Genomic DNA, 19,210 nt, shown 5'->3' on the forward strand with positions numbered 1-19,210 from the left:
GCTTTTTCGTGAGACCCGTAAGACCAATTCTCAACCATTGGATTAGATCTACAATCTCAACATACATAATCACAAAATTGCCACGAGACTTCTCAATAATTACAAAATTGCCACCATACAATTTTAGACTATTAGATCATTAACTTATAAAGCTGATCAATGAACATAAATTAGTCTCACGAGTCTCACGCAAAACCATTGGTCTCACGTGAACCCAACCCTATATATATATATATATAGAGAGAGAGAGAGAGAGAGAGAGAGAAAGAGAGAGTCGGGGTCATACGAAAATGATACGTATTTAAAAAAATAAAAGAATGAATATAGATCATATACTTAATAAAGTAACGTCTTAAATTAAATTAAATAGAAATACATAGTTGTCTATTTTAATTCAAACTTTATGGCCGCCTAACTCTACCCACCATTGAAATTTGTGGGAAAACATTTCAGTTTTGGAAATTGGGACGATGAAAAATGCATTGTATCCAAAAAGAAAAAAAGTCAAAGTTAAAATCATATTTAAACAGTTAATGTTATTTTAGAAGTTTTAAATTTTTTAAAAGCATCTGTAATGATAGAACCTTTAAAAACTTCACTTGTCATATTTTTTTTCGTATTACATTATTGTCATCTCAAATCTTAATAAAACTCTACAGTCGAGGTTCTTACAAAACCTCACTTTCTATTTTTTTTAATTTATAAAATGTAATTTTATTTATAGATTATTATATAAATTTAATATATGTATATATTATAAAATTATAAAGTAAATTTCATATATTATACAGAAAGTAAAGTAATTGTAGGGGGGTGAATACAATTACATAGACTTTTTTCAACTTTTTAATTCTTATTGATGAATATCAAGAATTGACACACAAAGATACAATATAGATTGTTGCGGAAGAAGGAAATGATAACATAACCTGAACAATCTTACAAAGAGAAGAACTTACAAGAACAACACATAAGAGTACTTGCAAGGAAATGAAAAACACTAAGTTTTTCTTCACACACAGAAGAATAGGGGAGTAGAAGAAGAAAGTTGATTGCCTTGAAAATGCACTTATAAATTATTTTCAAGGAAATGTATTTTGCATGGGAGATGCATACTGCCTTTTATACTACCTTCAGCGTTAAATGCATGAGGACACTTGTCACCTGAGGATAAGAAGACAGGGGTTTGCTTGACCATACTTGATATCTCATTTTCATCATACACCACCTGCATACAACATTGTTTATGTAGAGACAAACTTTTGCAGAGATATGGTCAGTTTGTAGGGAGATATTCTTTGGATGGATTAGTAGCTGCAAAGAGCTACTCACAAATCTTGGTGCATGAAGATCTTTCTTCAATTGGTTAGTAGCTTCAAAACATTTTCAATCTTCAAATCAGCTGCTCTAGAATCTTGGTGTGTAATTTAGACAGTTGATCCACATCGGTGACCTTCTGTCTTCATATCGGTTAGTCTTCGATTTTGCCAACGGCTTTAAGTATGTACCAAGAAACCAATATACAAATAAACCAATAACTACTAAGTGTTGATAGGATAGAGGAACAAATCAATGGGTCATCACCAAATCAATAGGTGACTCAACAATCTCCCCCTATTTGATGATGACATAAACACTTAGAAAGAAGAAAATACAAGACACACAAATTCTAAAATTCTTTGAGAATAAAAACTTATAAATTCGGTAACCCATGTACATATTTTTTTGGGTGTTTTTTCCTTTTTTTGTGTTCTTTTTTTGTTTTTCGTTTTTTTAAAACTGTAAACGTACATACAAAATAAATAATGAATCAAAGAGCAGCAAATAAATAATAAGAAATTTGAAGTAAATACTGAAATATAAATTGCATCTATACTTATACTAGACAATGAATTTAAATACTTACAGTGAAGAAGATAGTTCAAGAAGAAGAAGTCACATAGATGAGCCAACTTTATTCAACAGTAACTTAAGAGTAGAGAGTTGTGGAGGGGAAGATAGCTTATAGTCCTGCTTGATCATTAGTATCTTTTTCAGGAGATGATACAAATGATTCAAGACAAACTCTCGATACATGCTTCTACTCTTCTTGCGAAACTTTATTGTTTCCATCCACTCAGATAGCCCATAAGCATTTATCCATGACAGTTTTTCGGTTCTTACTACTCCATTTGCTCTACCAATTATCAGATAGATTTGATTTGAATTGTAAGTCACCTTTTGAGGACCTCTGATTCTAGCACTGATAATTCGGGTAGTAATGTCCCGACATAGGATAAACTCATTGAACCGTTTTATTCTTTTCTCCTTCATTTTTTCAATCTTTGGCTGCTGAACCAACGACTGAGACTTGTTGGCTTCATCAAATTTCTTTTGAAGAACAACTGAATTTGCCGCATCCTCAGTTGAAATCCCCTAAGAGATGAAGATATGTTTCAACATGTCTTGGAGATTTAAGCATAAGTGAAATGGTTGCCTCTACCTGATTCTTAGCCATCTTTGTTGCCTTAGATTCAGCAACTACTTCATCAGATGTCATGGGTACCTTTCCTTCTCTATGAGAAGGAACATCCTGAGAAGAAGTAACCTGATGCTCCACCAAGAAGCTGACAGCCTTCTGTGGTGTTCTTCCTATCTATCTTGCAACCTGCAAAATCACTATCTACATAACTGACTAGGTCGAAACCTGAGTCTTTGGGATACCAAAGGCCCAAATTAGGAGTACCCTTAAGATATTTGAAGATACGTCTTATGGCAATCAGATGGGATTCTTTGGGTTCAGATTGATATCTTGTACAGAGACAGGTAGAATACATGATATCAGGTCGGTTAGCTGTAAGATACAGTAAGGAACCAATCATTCCTCTGTCAGCGATAACGTTTACAGGTTTCCCATTTGGGTTCTTGTTTAGCTTGAGAGGAGGAGCCATGAGAGGTTTCATATATAAACTGTTGGTTAGGTCGAATTTCTTAAACATCTCCCTGACATACTTACTCTGACTAATAAAAATGCCTTTATTAGATTGCTTAATCTAAAAACCTAGAAAATATGTTAGTTCTTCCATCATGCTCATCTGGTATTCTTTCTTCATGCGTTCAGGCTTATGAAAACATAAAGAGGGATTAGTGGAACAAAATATAATATCATCGACATAAATTTGGACAAAAATGATGTGACCCTTGACTTTCCTAAGAAATAGGGTTTGGTCAATCTTTCCACGGACAAATTTCTTAGAGACGAGAAATGAAGAAAGGGTGTTATACCAGACACAAGGGTCCTGTTTTAACCCATAAAGAGCTTTATCCAATCGATAGACATGAGTTGAATACTTTGGTTCAATAAAACCCTGGAGGTTGTTCATCATAAAATTCCTCCTGAAGTTTTCCATTTAGGAAAGCGCTTTTTACATCCATTTGATAGACTTTAAAGTTCTTATGGGCAACATAGTCTAGGAAGAGTCGAATTGCTTTGAGTCTAGCCATTGATGCGAAGATTTTATCATAATCGATGCCTTCTTCTTGCCTATATTCTTAAGCAACAAGTCGAGTCTTATTGCAGGTTACAATTCCTTGTTCATCCAGCTTGTTGCGATAGACTCATTTAGTTCCTATCAGAGTTTTGCTAGATGGACGTGGGACAAGGTACCGAACTTTATTTCTATCAAACTCAATGAGTTCTTCTTGCATATCATTGACCCAATTTGGGTCAGTGATAGCCTCATTGATTTTCTTGGGCTCAACCAAAGAAACAAAATTGACAAAGAGACATATATTACATAGACCTCGAACATCAAGGTATAAGAAAATCCCAAATTTATCTCAGAATTATGCAGCTGAAAAATACATCAATGACCACAGTTGAACCTATTATTGACTAAGGACAAGGAAACAAACCAGACAATCCTCTACTTCTAGCTCACAATAAGTTGTCATACAGAATTAGTGAATAAGTTGTTTTTACCCCCTAAGTTTCTGGTCGATTTTTTTGAACCAATTCTCTATACTTATAAAATGAAAGAAATAAGCCAATTCTTTATGAATGTATCAATAGATCAGTATTAAATCACAATATACCAATAAAAAGAAATGATTAAATACCAGTTACATTATCCATTATTTATTTTTCTAATTCAAATGAGAATCTTAAAAAAAGTTAATAATTATATATTTTTCAGATTCAAATGACAATCACGAATTCATAGCGAACACATTTAATTGTCATTTGAATCTGAAAAGTAAATAATGCGTAATAAAAATGGTGTATTTTTATTTTATTTTATTGGTTCATTATACTTTCCTACTAATTTGTAATACACTAAAAGATAAATAATAGGTAATATATATATATAGAGAGAGAGAGAGACAGAGAGAGAGAGAGATGTGAGTTATTATGCAACCCTTTACATTTATACAATCAATACAACCCAATCTCAATTGTTCATTTAATTTGATCAATATGTGATTTCATAAAAGGTTTTAATTGTTTCCTAATATAAAATATTGATCATAATTAATAAGTCATATTCATCTTCCATAAATATTTAAATCATAATATATGAACTCTTATCATTTTCATAAATATCTCAATTAATTTGGTTGCATTGTTTGTACAAATGTGATGGAACATATTCTTTCTTTATCTCTCTCTCTCTCTCTCTCTCTATATATATATATATATATATATAATGATTTATTCATTCAAAAAATTGTTCAATGACTTAACCGCTCACAATATGAAAATTCATTGAGTTTTTTTTTCCTATTTTAATAAATTCAAATGATTTATATATTCAATTTCAAAAAAAATTAAAGATTTGTTTATTTAGGGTTTATTTTATAAATTGATCATTTAAAATGTGAGAACCCGTTTACTTCATGGGCTTTTTTTTATAACTTTTTGTCAAATATTACTAAGAATTATCCAAAAGTTTTGGATCTGGTTAAGCCCAGACTTGGCCCATATATCTCTTTAAATGGGTCATAGCCCATATTTCGTTATTTGTGTTTTTAAATTTAACCCATATATTTTTCTTCTTATTTATCCATCTTATAGGTGTTTCAATATGACATATAAAATAAGACGCATAATTTTTTGGGCCAGATTATACCGTTTTAGTATTATTATATATGCTTTAACATTTCATCTGATAATAATGATATAATATCTGTCTTTTTAACCGATTTGTCGATTCTTGATTCTGGTTTAAAGAATAAGTATATTTAAGCTAATTTAATATGCTACTTTGTCATTTACCGAGTGAGTGTAGCAAGGACCGACAATCTTACACGGTAAGAGGGAAAGCAAAATCGAGAGTCTTACTGGGTGATAAATGTTTACTAACGATCCATTTTGATGATCAAAATTGTTTTCCGATAAGGCAAGTGATGTGGTGACTCTTGGCGGTAAACACTTACCCCGTACGCATTTGTAAACGACCCCTAAGTGGTATAAGATCAACAGTAAAGCTCGGATAAACGACCCCTAGATGATAAATTACTATAAGTGTTTTTACTTGATCAATTTTGCCGACACTTCAAGACTCAGTAAGTTTTTAATAGCAACTTATTTATACCATAAAACTGAAAACAAAAGTAGAAGTATGTTACTATTTAAAACAAGAGAAATTGACCAAATCAACCGATTTCAACCTCTTTCTTTATTTTAGAGCCACATTTTTTGTCCGGTGAACTGAAATGACCAATATGTCTCATGTACTACATCTGTGACTTGGGAAATGTAGTCTTTATAAATTTAATATTCATTATGTGGGTCATTCCAGTTAGATTTTCCAGATGCTGGAGTGAGTTCTTGAGAAAGAACAGAGCTAGACTTCAAAGGAGAAGTCAGAAGAAGATCAACCGAGAGTCCATAATGATTCATATAAGTTAAAACAGTACAGTCTATCCTCCAGAATGACTGGTAACACTTAAAGACGGATAGACCGTCCAAAGAACCAGTCCAGACAATCATCTGACTCCCCGGAGATGATAGCTTCTTTTACTATTGCTTTTAAGTTCGTTTTCAAAAGTTGGAGAAATGGTATTTACGAAATTACCCCATGTTAAGAGTCTGGGTGGGTCCAGAACTTACATAATTTGACCTGCAAAGTCTAATTCAATTGGATATTTTTGGCTTCATCTACACTGCCAAGTGGGGACATTCCGTAAGTTCTACTTCCGTAACTTGCATAGTGATTAACTTTCTAAACATTTTATTTATAAAAATGAACGTTCTACAAGTGTTGAAAATTACCCGTGTGAAATGTTTGGCTAATTTGGTTCATTCATGGAAAATGTGGTCGTAAAGTGAAGAGGGTGTTAGAAACTCGCTAGTTCGGTTAGTTTCTATTAAAATAAGTATTAAATTACAATTTTCATTATTACTGTTTTCTTTCTTAAAACTGATTTTATCAGTAATTTTTTATTAAGATGAAATTACCATAAATTATAAACCACAAAAATAAAAATAAATTATAAAACCTTGATTTTGAGATGAGAAGGAAAATAGACTTAAAAACATAATTTACTTAAAAATAAATAATAAAATAAGTAATTTATTTTTAATAGAAATTTATTGAAATTAAAAATGAGATGGTAGTCTTATAATTGAAGGAAGAGTAACGTGGCGAATCTGTTGATATTCAACCGCACGCTCCGCCGATGTACAACAAGTGCACCACGTGTACTCCTTAATTTACTTTCTTACCCTTTTTAGAACTTAACTACACGACAAAATAATATCTGCATTTTTTTAATATAAAAAACGAATCCAATATTCTTACATTTATTTGACAATAGTTTATTCACGATTATATTTATTAATGATATATTAAAAAAAGTGATATATTGAAAACAATAATTTAATTCGAACATTATATTTTTTAAATAATTTTTCCGATTATTTTAATTAAATTTTACCAAAGAAATTCGAATGTAAAGTAAACTGTTGAAAACATTGTTTTTTTAGGTTGTAATGTTTATAGAATGTTAGAGGTTAATCAAATGAGAATTAATTAGTTTGTGATAATTGTGAGATCCAACGTGAGCCAATCATTTAATATAATTAATATTTTTCTTAAAATAAAATAGAAACGTAAATTAGTAATTTAGGTTGATTATTCAATTTACTTCAACTAGTTTAATATTCCAATTACTTTAATTAGATTAAATACTTTATTTTTGGTATCACATTGTTCATGGTGTGTATCAGAGTAGTATCTAGTTCTCCTTTGAATGACCCCACATACTACATGCACACACACACACACACACACACACACACACACACACACACACACATATATATATATATATATATATATATATATATATAAATATACAACGTAAGTATTATAGTGGTAATACAGTTGGTATCACAGTGGTCTCAAAGTTAAATTAGTTGTTTTAGATATCATATTGTATGTATTTTGGTTATCACATTGTGTATTTTGGTATCACATGGTGTTCGCCGAAATAAGGTTTATCGGAGGCCGAAAACATGAGAGAGAGGGACAGCGGAGAGATAAAAATAATTAAATACCTAAAATGTCCTTTAATTAAAAAATTTAAGTCAAATTACCAAAAATATTAGTTTTCTAATTTATCCATTGATTTGTGGTTGAGATTGGATCTCATAGTTATCACAAACTAACTAGTTCTCTCTTGAATGGACCCTTTAGAATGTATTTATATTTATAAGATATACATGGAAAAATTTAAATGAAAACACTTTTATTTTATGAGATCTGAAATAACACTTTTTTAGATATTAAATATCATGTATTCACATTCTCAAATATAATAAGGTGTATGAGTATAGATATGTACCTGTAAATTCATAATTACATTGACCATTTATAATTTGAATTTACCTTACATACTACCCTCATCAACCCATTATATTCATTCCCAGTGATACTATCTATGTCCAGGACCCTTAATATGCAAATAACAGTTTAAGTCTAGACATCATACTTTGAATACCTAAATCCCTTAAACTCAAGCTCTGATATCATCTTCTGTAACACCCCAAACTCCACATTTGTATATAACATATATTTCATTTCAAAGAAATATAGATTACACCACGTAGGTCCCACTAGTACAATGATTCTATATGTACAAAATTTACATGTGAAAAATTCCAAAAGAAAATTTTTATACTATCACATGTATAACAACATGTATCTTCAAAATATACAGGCATCAAGCTGATCTTCATAAAGCATATAACACATAAGGAGAATGATTATATTTTCCCCTTCCTCTTATTATCCCGAGACCCCGCAGTTCCTGCAAAAAAAATGAGGGTTAGACCGGAAGGTCTAGTGAGGAAATCTCTTCTTTGCAAATACAGGGTGAAGATCACCAAAACCTGATAAAACATATTTTATATAAAGATAATATATTTTAACAACAACATGCGAAATCTGTTAGTTAGCCAAAATATAAATCAACAAATTGCTTCTCATACAACACATATGCAATCCCTCAAAACTCATAATTTCTTTATAAAATTAACATAGAACTCCTCTGTTTCAATAAGCCAGAGCTCCTCTGCCCTTACTAACCAGAGTCTTTGCATTCAAACAAAACAATATCCAACCAGAGACTCTCTGGACCAAACAAAGTCTATGGTCCAGAAAGAACCTACCTAAATTTTAAAAAGATAAAATAAGCTAGAATCAGAGCTCCTTTGGTTTTTTGCCCTATTTTTAAGTATATTTGAAAAAAATATTTAGTTTTAAAAGACAGAACTCTGATACAGAGCTCGGGTACAAAGCTTTAGACAATAAGAAATAACTATTTTCAAGATACAGAGCTTCTGTATAATACATACAGAGCTTTTGGTTCATAAAATTTCCAAAACATTTTAAAGTTTTTCCACATGACCAGAGGTCCTCTGGTCCTTCTAAAAGATCAACTAGAGCCTCTCTACTTCATTCTCATATATTTTCAAACTTGATAGAAATCATAGGCAATTGATGTCACTAGTTATAAATCATTTTCCCATTCTCAATAATATCAAAGTTATTATTTCTAAAGAGAACAATACCTTTAAATCATCAGATCACAAAGAAATGTTGATTTATAATTATTCTATTTGATAGTAATAATAACAAGAGCTATAATAATACCCACACATGCAATTGCCACCCTTATATCCATAGGTACACATCTTCTTGATATGCCACCCATATTTCTTCGTTAAAACAGGGTTCCTTACCAGAACAGACCTACGTCACCACGTCTGGAAGTACCTAATACCCAGTCCCAAGCCAGAACAGACAAATGTCACCATGTTTGTGAGAAATATTTCTTAAAACAAAGTTTCATTTTAGAACAGACTTATGTCACCACGTTTGGAATAAACATTTCCCAGAATATAGTTTCAAACCAGAACAGACTTATGTCACCATGTCTGGAAGAAACATTTAATATCTTTTCCACTTTCTTAAAAGATATAAAATACCCCTTTTCACAATATAACAGTTCTAAAACCAAATAAATGTTAATTCTAAAAATCTCATTATCAAAAATTCAAGTTCAACAATAACGTCTTTAAGTCAACTCTCATCCGAACATTACTTGTCCAGACAAGTCTATCCGGACAACACATATCCGGACAATACTCAGTCGGACACTCTTTTCCGGACGACGCATTACTAAATAAAGCAACATCTTATCCGGACACACCCTTCTCCGGGCAAAATAGCGTTCGGACACAAACTCAATCGGTCTGGCATACGATCACTAGTCCGGACAAACACTTAACTGGATACACACTCATCGAACAACAGACTTCCAGGTACAATTTTCATCCGGTCAACACTAACATCACCCTTTACCCTTCATCGGTTAAAGCTTTGGCCGGTAAGGACATTCCTCAGACAATACTTGTCCGGATAACCTTATCCGGACAATGAAATTTCAAACAACAACAGATACATCATATTCAAAATAGACATAATCATTTCATAGATATAAAACAAGTAATTAAATCATATTCAAAGGCTTTTTTAATAAACACTCACCTTTTGCAAGATTGATTTTGAAGATGAAAAATGCAAATACAATTCAGACTTGATTCCTACTTCAGATTCCAAACTTAGTAATAAAAACCACATAAACTCTCTCTCTCAATTACTTTTCAAAATGGCAAGAAACCTGCCTTCTCCCAACACTCCCCTTTTTATACCTTTCCATAAATGGAAAGGCGGTTTAACGAATATGTATTATAAAACTTCTTTTAACACACCATGCATATACAGTTATACACACATGTATATACATCATATGCATGCAAATAGATTCATGCACACACATACCACATATACTTCTATGCATACTAAACATGCATATATGCACATACTCACTTATTGATCTCCTGAAAGCATGTACCCATTTGATTAATTATAACAATTAATCACATATTCACGTAATCACATAATAATTATCTTAGATGATAATCAGATCCCAGTTATCACAAAACCAAATATTGACATATTTTCATACACGACCATATTCACGTAATCACATATCAAATAATCACATAATAATTACCTCAGGTGANTCACGTAATCACATATCAAATAATCACATAATAATTACCTCAGGTGATAACCAGGACTCAGTTATCACAAAACCAAATATTGACATATTTTCATATATGGCCATAACTCTTTCTTTTCTAATATCATTGATTTTGTATTTTCTATTATGGATCCATCATTTCCCGAATTTTTTTCAAAATTGAAATATCTTGGAAACTCCCAAGATTATCCAAACTCCCAATATCATCTGAACTCTTTAGCGTTATGATAACTCTTGGTATATGTACTTGCATAATGCACGAATGTAAAATTTTATACATTGTTGTCATTAATGTGAGATTAAACAAATACAAGAGCAACCGTACCCATGGTTTTGTTACACAATTCAAGATATCGACAGAAATCAAGTACTTTACATTGCTAACTATACCCATTGATTTTATGATTTTGATTGAGTAAAAAAAGTCGATAAAAGGATGAAAATGCCCCCTTTTTTAACGAAATTTTTAACGGTTATTTTGTAATTTTAAAACTATAAGGACGAAAAGTGTTATTTTTGACAAACCACAGGGACCAATTTTGTAGTTTACTTTATTCTAATATTACATCTTATACTAAATGGGAGACGCGGTGCTAGGCTAAGAGGCCGTTTACCAAAATCTTACCGGTAAAATTCAACACTATTACTTCTTTATTTAGTTCACTAAAACGGCATCGTATGCAATAATTTACCCTATAAGCTCTTACTGTGGTAAGAGTTATTGCCTTCACTTACCAAGTAAGATCCTTGTTCCTTGTCTCGTTCTTACTGGGTAAGATTCTTGGTCCGTGACGTATCCTTGCGGTAAAGTAATGTGACTTGATAAGCGTTTAATTAACAGCTCCTAAGTCATTCACACACGATAAGGTCTCATCATATTTATTATCAGATACGATAAGATTATTCTTATGCTTTCGTAAAATAAAAGTGTTTATTATTTGAACCTTCACCAACTATGTATACATAAATGTATTTATAATTAATTTGGAATATTGTTTACTGTAAATTACAAATTTGGTCCTGTGGTATGCTGATTTTTACTAAATTGAACCTCAGACTTCATTTATTATGGTTTTGGTCATTGTGGTATGCATTTTCTTTTGGATTTAGTCCCTCAACCAAATGATCATTTAGTTGAGTCCAAGGGTAAAATGGTAATTTATTATTGTCCTTTATAAATAATATTAGAGGTTTTATTTTATTTTTTTACTGATTTTGGCTTTTTATCCGTTCTAAACTTTTAATAACCAATTATTTCATAACACATGGCATAACTCTTTAAAGAATAAACAAAAATAAAGAAAAAACTCAATTGTCTTTCCCCCCCTCCCTATTTCTTTCCGGCAGCTTAGGTCCGGTGAACCCCTCCCCATTTCTTTCCAGCAGCTTGATATGTTGATGTTTGGGACGATGATCCTCCCCAACCCTCGTCTCCCCCGAGCTCTAAAGATCCCCAACTGCCCACTGCGTTGATCGATGATCCCCATCCCTTCCCTTTGTAAACAGAAGCTTAAAAAACACACAGAAGAAATTGTTGGCTTCAAAAGCTTGCCTTTATTCAAGAAAGTACTGGGCAATTTATAGCCTTTTACAAAACAGAAAAAGAGAAAAATAAGCTAACTTAATCTACTGGATTATTGAAAAAACCTTAGGAATATGACTCCTAAAAACTTAGTAAAACTAACAGCAAAGACTTGGTAAAACTACCAGTAAACAACTAGAGCCAACATTCCCTCCCTCAAACTAAGCATATGCTGCCCAGCTGCTTAGTTTAATTCACACATTCCCAACAAGCTTCTTAGTTTCTGAAATTGCTCAAGCTTAAGTGGCTTTGTGAATATATCAGCTATCTACTCCAGACTTCCACGTTGAACCAACTCGACTTCCTTGTCATTGGATAATTCTCCTAGAAAGTAAAACCATACTCCTATATGTTTGCTTCTCCCATGCATAACAGAATTCTTGGATAATTTAATAGTTGAGCTATTATCAAAGAAGATCGTCACGCATATTTTACCCCCACATCCTAGACTCACCAGAATCTTCTTCATCCAAATTTTCTGACACGCGCATGCTGCAGTAGCTACAAATTCTGCCTCCGTAGATGATAGAGTGACAATTGCTTGTTTTTTTGAAGACCATGCTACTGCTGTCGAGCTTAACATAAAAGCATAACCCAAAGTACTTCTCATATCATCCATACACCCTGCATAATCATTGTCGGTGAATCCTACTAACTCGTCATCGGAGTTACTTGAATACAATATCCCATAGCCACTCGTACCAGCAACATAGCGAAGGATTCTTTTTGCAGCCATCAAATGACTCTGTTTAGGCCGAGCCATGTATCTGCTAACTAAGCATACTGAAAACATCAAATTTGGGCGAGTGGAAGTGAGATACATCAAACTTCCTATAATTTGCTTGAAATAGGTGTTATCGATCGCTTCTCCTTGTTCATCCTTCGATATTTTTGAGCCGGTAACAATAGGATTATGAATCACCTTGCAATCTTTCATTCCAAACCTTCTTAGGACTTCCAATGTATACTTCTTTTGACATAAAAAGATACCACTGTCCAATTGATGAACTTCAATGCCAAGGAAAAATTTCATCTTACCCAAATCAGTCATATCAAATTCCTTTATCATCGACTCCTAAAATTTTCTCATCACTGCCTCATTATCCCCAGTAAATATCAGATCATCAACATACAAACTTACAATCAAATGCATATCTGGATTGTTGTTCTTTACAAATAGAGTCTGTTCATAGGAGCACTTCGTAAATCCCTCCCTTAAGAAAAAACTTTCTATGCAATTAAACCAAGCTCGTGGAGCTTGTTTCAGTCCATATAAAGCTTTTCTTAATTTATAGACCTTGTCGGGATTTCTTTCATCTACAAATCCTTGTGGCCGTTCAACATAAACATCTTCTACCAGTTCACCGTGGAGGAATGCCAATTTCACGTCTAACTGATATACTTGCCATCCTTTGTTTGCAGCTAAAGCTAGAATTGTTCGAATGGTATCCATCCGGGCCACTAGAGCAAGTATTTCATAATAGTCGACTTCATATTTTTGAACGTACCCTTTTGCAACTAACCAGGCCTTGAACATTTGCACTTGACCATGTTCATCGAACTTGGTTTTATAAATCCATTTGACTCCTATGCTCTTCACACCTTTTGGTAAATCTGTAAGAAAACCTGTTCCATTCTTTTCGATGCTCTCGATTTCGGGCTGCATTGCTCTCCTCCACTTTTCATTCTTCACGGCTTCATCGAAACTAGCCGGATCCTTGGGAACATTGACAGCAAAGTTTAAAACATCTTCTGCCTCATCAATTTCAGACAACCCTTCTCCACTTACGTAGTCTTCCGTCCATGTCGTGGTCTCCTCGTACGTGTTTCTTTATCAGATGACGGCTGCTCACTATTAGTTTCTGCATCAATAACACCAGCTGCTTCTATCTCGTCAGTGCTAACGAGATCGGTTGCTTCTGTCTCAACATTGCTACTAGAACCTCGTGTCCCAATATCATCAGTAAGCTGTGTTGTATCTTCATCCCCTCAGTCAAGGATCGTTTCAGCACCTTGTTTGGGATTTTTATCCCACTTTGAGTTGGAGTTTTCTTCAAAGATTACATCTTTGCTGATCACTAACTTATCCGTTATAGGATAGTAAATTCGGTAGCCTTTTGATTCATCGCTGATTCCAAAGAAAACACATGTATTGCTCTTATCATCAAGCTTACTTCTCTTCTCGTCTGGTACATGAACATGGCAAATGCATCCAAATGTTCGAAGGTGTGCAACAGAAGGTCGACGATCACTCCATGCTTCTTCAGGAGTCTTGTCTTTCAAGGCTACCGTTGGGCATCGATTTAACACATATACTGCCCACTTCACAGCTTCTGGCCAAAATGTCCTTGGAACTCCTGATTGGGACATCATGCTTCTAACTGAGTTCATAACCGTGCAGTTTTTCCTCTCGGCAACTCCGTTTTACTGAGGGGTGAAGGCGGTAGTTAGCTATCTCTTTATCCCGTGTGCTTCACAAAAGTTGTTGAACTCGGTTGATATAAATTCACCCCCACAATCAGTTCTCAGGCACTTGATAGGAAGTCCCGTTTCTTTCTCAACAAGTACTTTGAAGAGTTTAAAAGTTAAAAAAACATTTGATTTTGAGTTTAAAAAATAAGCCCAGGCCTTACGGCTGAAATCATCAATTAAACACATCATATATCTTTTTCCACTTGTTGTAATTGCAGAAATAAGACTGCATAAGTCGGCATGAATAAGTTCTAACCTTTGTGTAGCTCCCCAACTGCTATGCGTTGACATGGGTTATCTATGTTGTTTACCTTTTAAGCAGTGTGCACATACCTCATCAGACAACGGGAATTGGGGTAATCCTTGTACTAGATTTTGCTGCTGCAATGTTTGCAAACCCGACTTGCTAATATGTGCCAGCCTTTGATGCCATAGTTGAGATAAGTCTTGTGTGACGGTATGAAGACACATCTCCTGGTTCTTGTTTGCAGCTTTCGTTAAAGTTTTTGCTACCAAGGTGAACATTCTATTAGGAGCCATACCTGTTTGAATGATGAGACCTTTCTCTGGATGATATATCTTGCATTTATTATCTTCAATCAAAATGAATAAACCTCTTTCCTGTAGTTGTCCCATGCTCAAGAGATTGTTCTGGAGCTTAGATACATAAAAAACGTCAGCAACTACGTAAATCATCCCATTTATCTCCATTTTGACACTCCCAATTCCGGACGCCAACATCTTTGAATCATTTCCAAACTTCACAGATTGTGTAAAACTTTCATCCAACTTAGAGAATATGTTCTTATCACTGCACATGTGGTTGCTACATCCCGAATCCAAGAACCATAAATGTTCTCGTTTTTGAGATGTCTCCTCAATCTGCGTCATCAACACCATTTTTCCTTTTCGTCTAGCTTTATGTAATTTGCTTGTCGTCCCCATGAAGGGCATTTGTACTGGAAGTGGCCGAGCTTGTGACATCGAAAGCATTCGATGATAGATTTGTCGAATGTTGCTCTTCCTCTCCCAACAATGCCGCGTCCCCTTCCTTGGTAGTATCCTCTTCCACCTCTTCCTCGATTTGAAACCATTATTACCTTAAACACTTTCTTTTCCCCGATCTCTTGTTTCCTCAGCTTTTGCTCATGCACCAGTAACAAACTTTGCAGCTCATCAACTGTAAGTTGGTCGATGTCCTTGAATTTTTCAATCAAGCACACAATGAAATTGAAATTTTTTGTTAGTGTTCGGAGAATCTTTTCGACGACCTTGACGTCATCCATATCTTTACCACAATTCCGCATGTCGTTGGCTATAACTAACACCCTTCCAAAATAATTTGTCACCGATTCTCCCCCTTTCATCTCTAAGGCTTCGAACGACCTGCGAAGTCTTTATAGTTGAGCCCGCTTCACTCTTGAATTTCTCTGGTATTTCACTTTCATTGACTCCCATATCTGATTTGTCGTCTCATTTTGAGTGATAGTCTTTAGGATTGACTTATCAATGGCTTGAAATAGGTAGTTCTTTGCTTTTAAGTCTTTGAGCTTTGCTTCATTTAGGACTTTCTGTTGATCTGTGGATGATGCTTCAAGGGCTGCTGGTTCATGGTAACCATCCTGGACTACACTCCAATACTCCTTTGAGCGCAATAAGTTTTCCATGAGCAAGCTCCAATGATCATAATCTCTCAATTGATTTCTTTTCTCACACACTCGTGTTTATCTCTCACACTAATTCTTTCTCACTCCCTCGTGTTTACACTCGATTTTTCTCTGATACCAAATGTAAACAGAAGCTTAAAAAACACACAGAAGAAATTGTTGGCTTTAAAAGCTTGCCTTTATTCAACAAAGTACTAGGCAATTTATAGCATTTTACAAAACAGAAAAAGAGAAAAATAAGCTAACTTAATCTACTGGATTATTGAAAAAACCTTAGGAATAGGACTCCTAAAGACTTGGTAAAACTAACAGCAAAGACTTGGTAAAACTACCAGTAAACAACTAGAGCCAACGCCCCTCACCATTGTTTCGATTGATGATCCACATGCCTCACTACTACTCTGGTGTGTGTTTATATGTGTGTGAATATGTGTGGTGTGTGTCTGTGTGTATATATGTATGTATATTGTGGTTCTAAAGAAAAGTTTGTGGGTAACTTGGAGAGCGTCAGACGAAGTGTGTGGGTGTAGGTGAGTGTGTGCTATGTGTATGTGTGTTTGTGTTCTGTGGTGGTGAAGGTTGGAAGTGTGGGGACCCCTATCCCATGTGTCTGTTGCCGACTGAGATTTTAGAGGGTTGGGGTAGCGTGGTGTTAGGGATGATGGTGAAGGTTTCAGATGGAAGGAGTGGCATTGCAGGTACTAGAGCAGAAGGGGAAGATGGTGACATGGGGGGCAGAGGATGAAGTATGAGATAAAGATTTGTTTTGTTTCTATTTGCCCTCCAAGTTTTAATATATACATTTTCGTCCCTAATGTTAAAAAGATTAATTAAGAATGTTAAAAAATGAAAAATACAAAAAGACTCTTATGCCCCTTGACTTTAACAGATTTGCTAGACGATCATTTGGTATAGGGACTAAGGGGTTGTTTGTTTACCTCTTAATAGTTCCATTAAGAGACATCATCTAAATTGTTAAGAGGTGAATCTTGTTTGGCAAAAACAAAGTCTGCCTCTTAATGGTTTTAAAACACTCTGAATGATTTTGTATCATGGATCTCCCATAACCATTCAACAACCTAATTTCACTGTAAACAATTATATTTCATTTTACACTATATCATTAGAGCCTCTTTATCATTCTGACCACTTAATCATTCTGCACCAAACCATTCAACAACTTTCAAACAACCCCTAAATCCAACAAAAAGTACATACCATAAAGACCAAATTTGTAATATATGAAGTCTAAGGATCAAATTTGTAAAAATAAAGACACCACAAGCACCAAATCCGTAATTTACTCTATTGTTTATAATCAAGAAGTCGTTGATTAAATTTTAGGTTTATGAATTAAGTACAATGGTGATTGAATGTTGACCAAGAAAGTCAAAGGGATTATTTGGTAAGAAGTGGATATAAATGGAAAGTGAAGCACATGCAAAATGAGTAAACAAATTAATGGGTTCTCTAAATTCGATGAGTCTTCGGTCAAACTTAACTCATCACCCACGTTTCAATCTGTCCTACTCATCATATCTACCCATTTTCTATTCCTAATTATCATTCTTTTTTTAATTATTAAATAATAAATTCATTATATATTTGAAAAAAAAAAAAAATAGAGTGGTGCAATGCATGATAAGTTTATACAATATTTTTTGTGGTCCTAATTAATGTAAGATTTTGTTGTAAATATAAAATAAATTAATATAATTCTATTTAAAAAATTTAGAATATATAAATTGATTTTATTATTTTTATGGAAGCATAAAATTATGATATAAAAAAAAACCGATTATTTATTTGTATACAAATGTATTACTATTAATTTGTAATTTTTAATCTATATTATAATTATATAAATTAATTAATATTATATTAATAACGATAAATTACAATATTTTTTAAACTTTAATTGTTTATATAAAATTAATTATAGTTTTCATGTTAAATCAACATATCCACGAGTATGTTCTTCGTACACATTGTTTGATATGGGAGAATCTATGTACTTGCATCTTTAATTCAACAATGTGGTGTGTAAGTTTGGGCATTGAGTATTCTCTGATTAATATCACATCTATGTAACGTTACCATTAACATGCATTATTGCAACCAAATGGCCTTTGTCCTAGCGGTATATGAGTCTTTGTTCTCCTAGGAGATCAAGAGTTCAAACCTACCAAAAGTGAGGAGGGTGTTTGAGTTTATTTGTTCTATTTACCATATATAAATATTATGTATTTCAAAAAAACATGCACTACTGCAATTGTCACGTGTTGAGATGATGACAGTGGTTGTGTCCTGAACGGTAATTACGTTATATTGTCTGCCATATTGAGAACATGTAGTATGACATTGAACCTTGAAACGGTTAGAATGGCCATTTCATGCATAGTAATCCCATGGCATAGCAGGTGTAAAGACGTCCTTGTTGATCATCTCTCTCAGTGATTTGATGATAATCCCTTTTCACTTGTACGTTGTATTTATGTTTCTGTATTTTCAGTTCCAGCGATCTTCACTGAGTATGTTCAGTGATCGCTGAAGAACTTGCATTGTAAATCTATCAGAGACAACAATACTTCTAGAAGACAACACTCACACCAAAGAACCTTCAGCAAACGTCGAAGACTGAAACTGAAGATTAGAGACTGATGAGTACGTGATCTGAAGCGGTATTCAGTGATTACAAGTCTGTATACATATGTGTGAAGACTGCTCAAGCTTCAGCGAAAGAAGATGAGACATTCAGGTCATTCCAGCATTCAGCGAACAAAGGAAGTTTGCTTAGCACAATTGTTGTTGTCTTGTCCTTATGCACACAAAGGACAAAACCCATACCCCTACGAAAGTTAGTATGATACGGAGCCGATTAGTCGACTCTTTGTCC

The sequence above is a fragment of the Cynara cardunculus genome (assembly GCF_001531365.2).
Source record: "Cynara cardunculus var. scolymus isolate 2C chromosome LG 17, CcrdV1, whole genome shotgun sequence".
Lineage (NCBI taxonomy): Eukaryota > Viridiplantae > Streptophyta > Magnoliopsida > Asterales > Asteraceae > Cynara > Cynara cardunculus.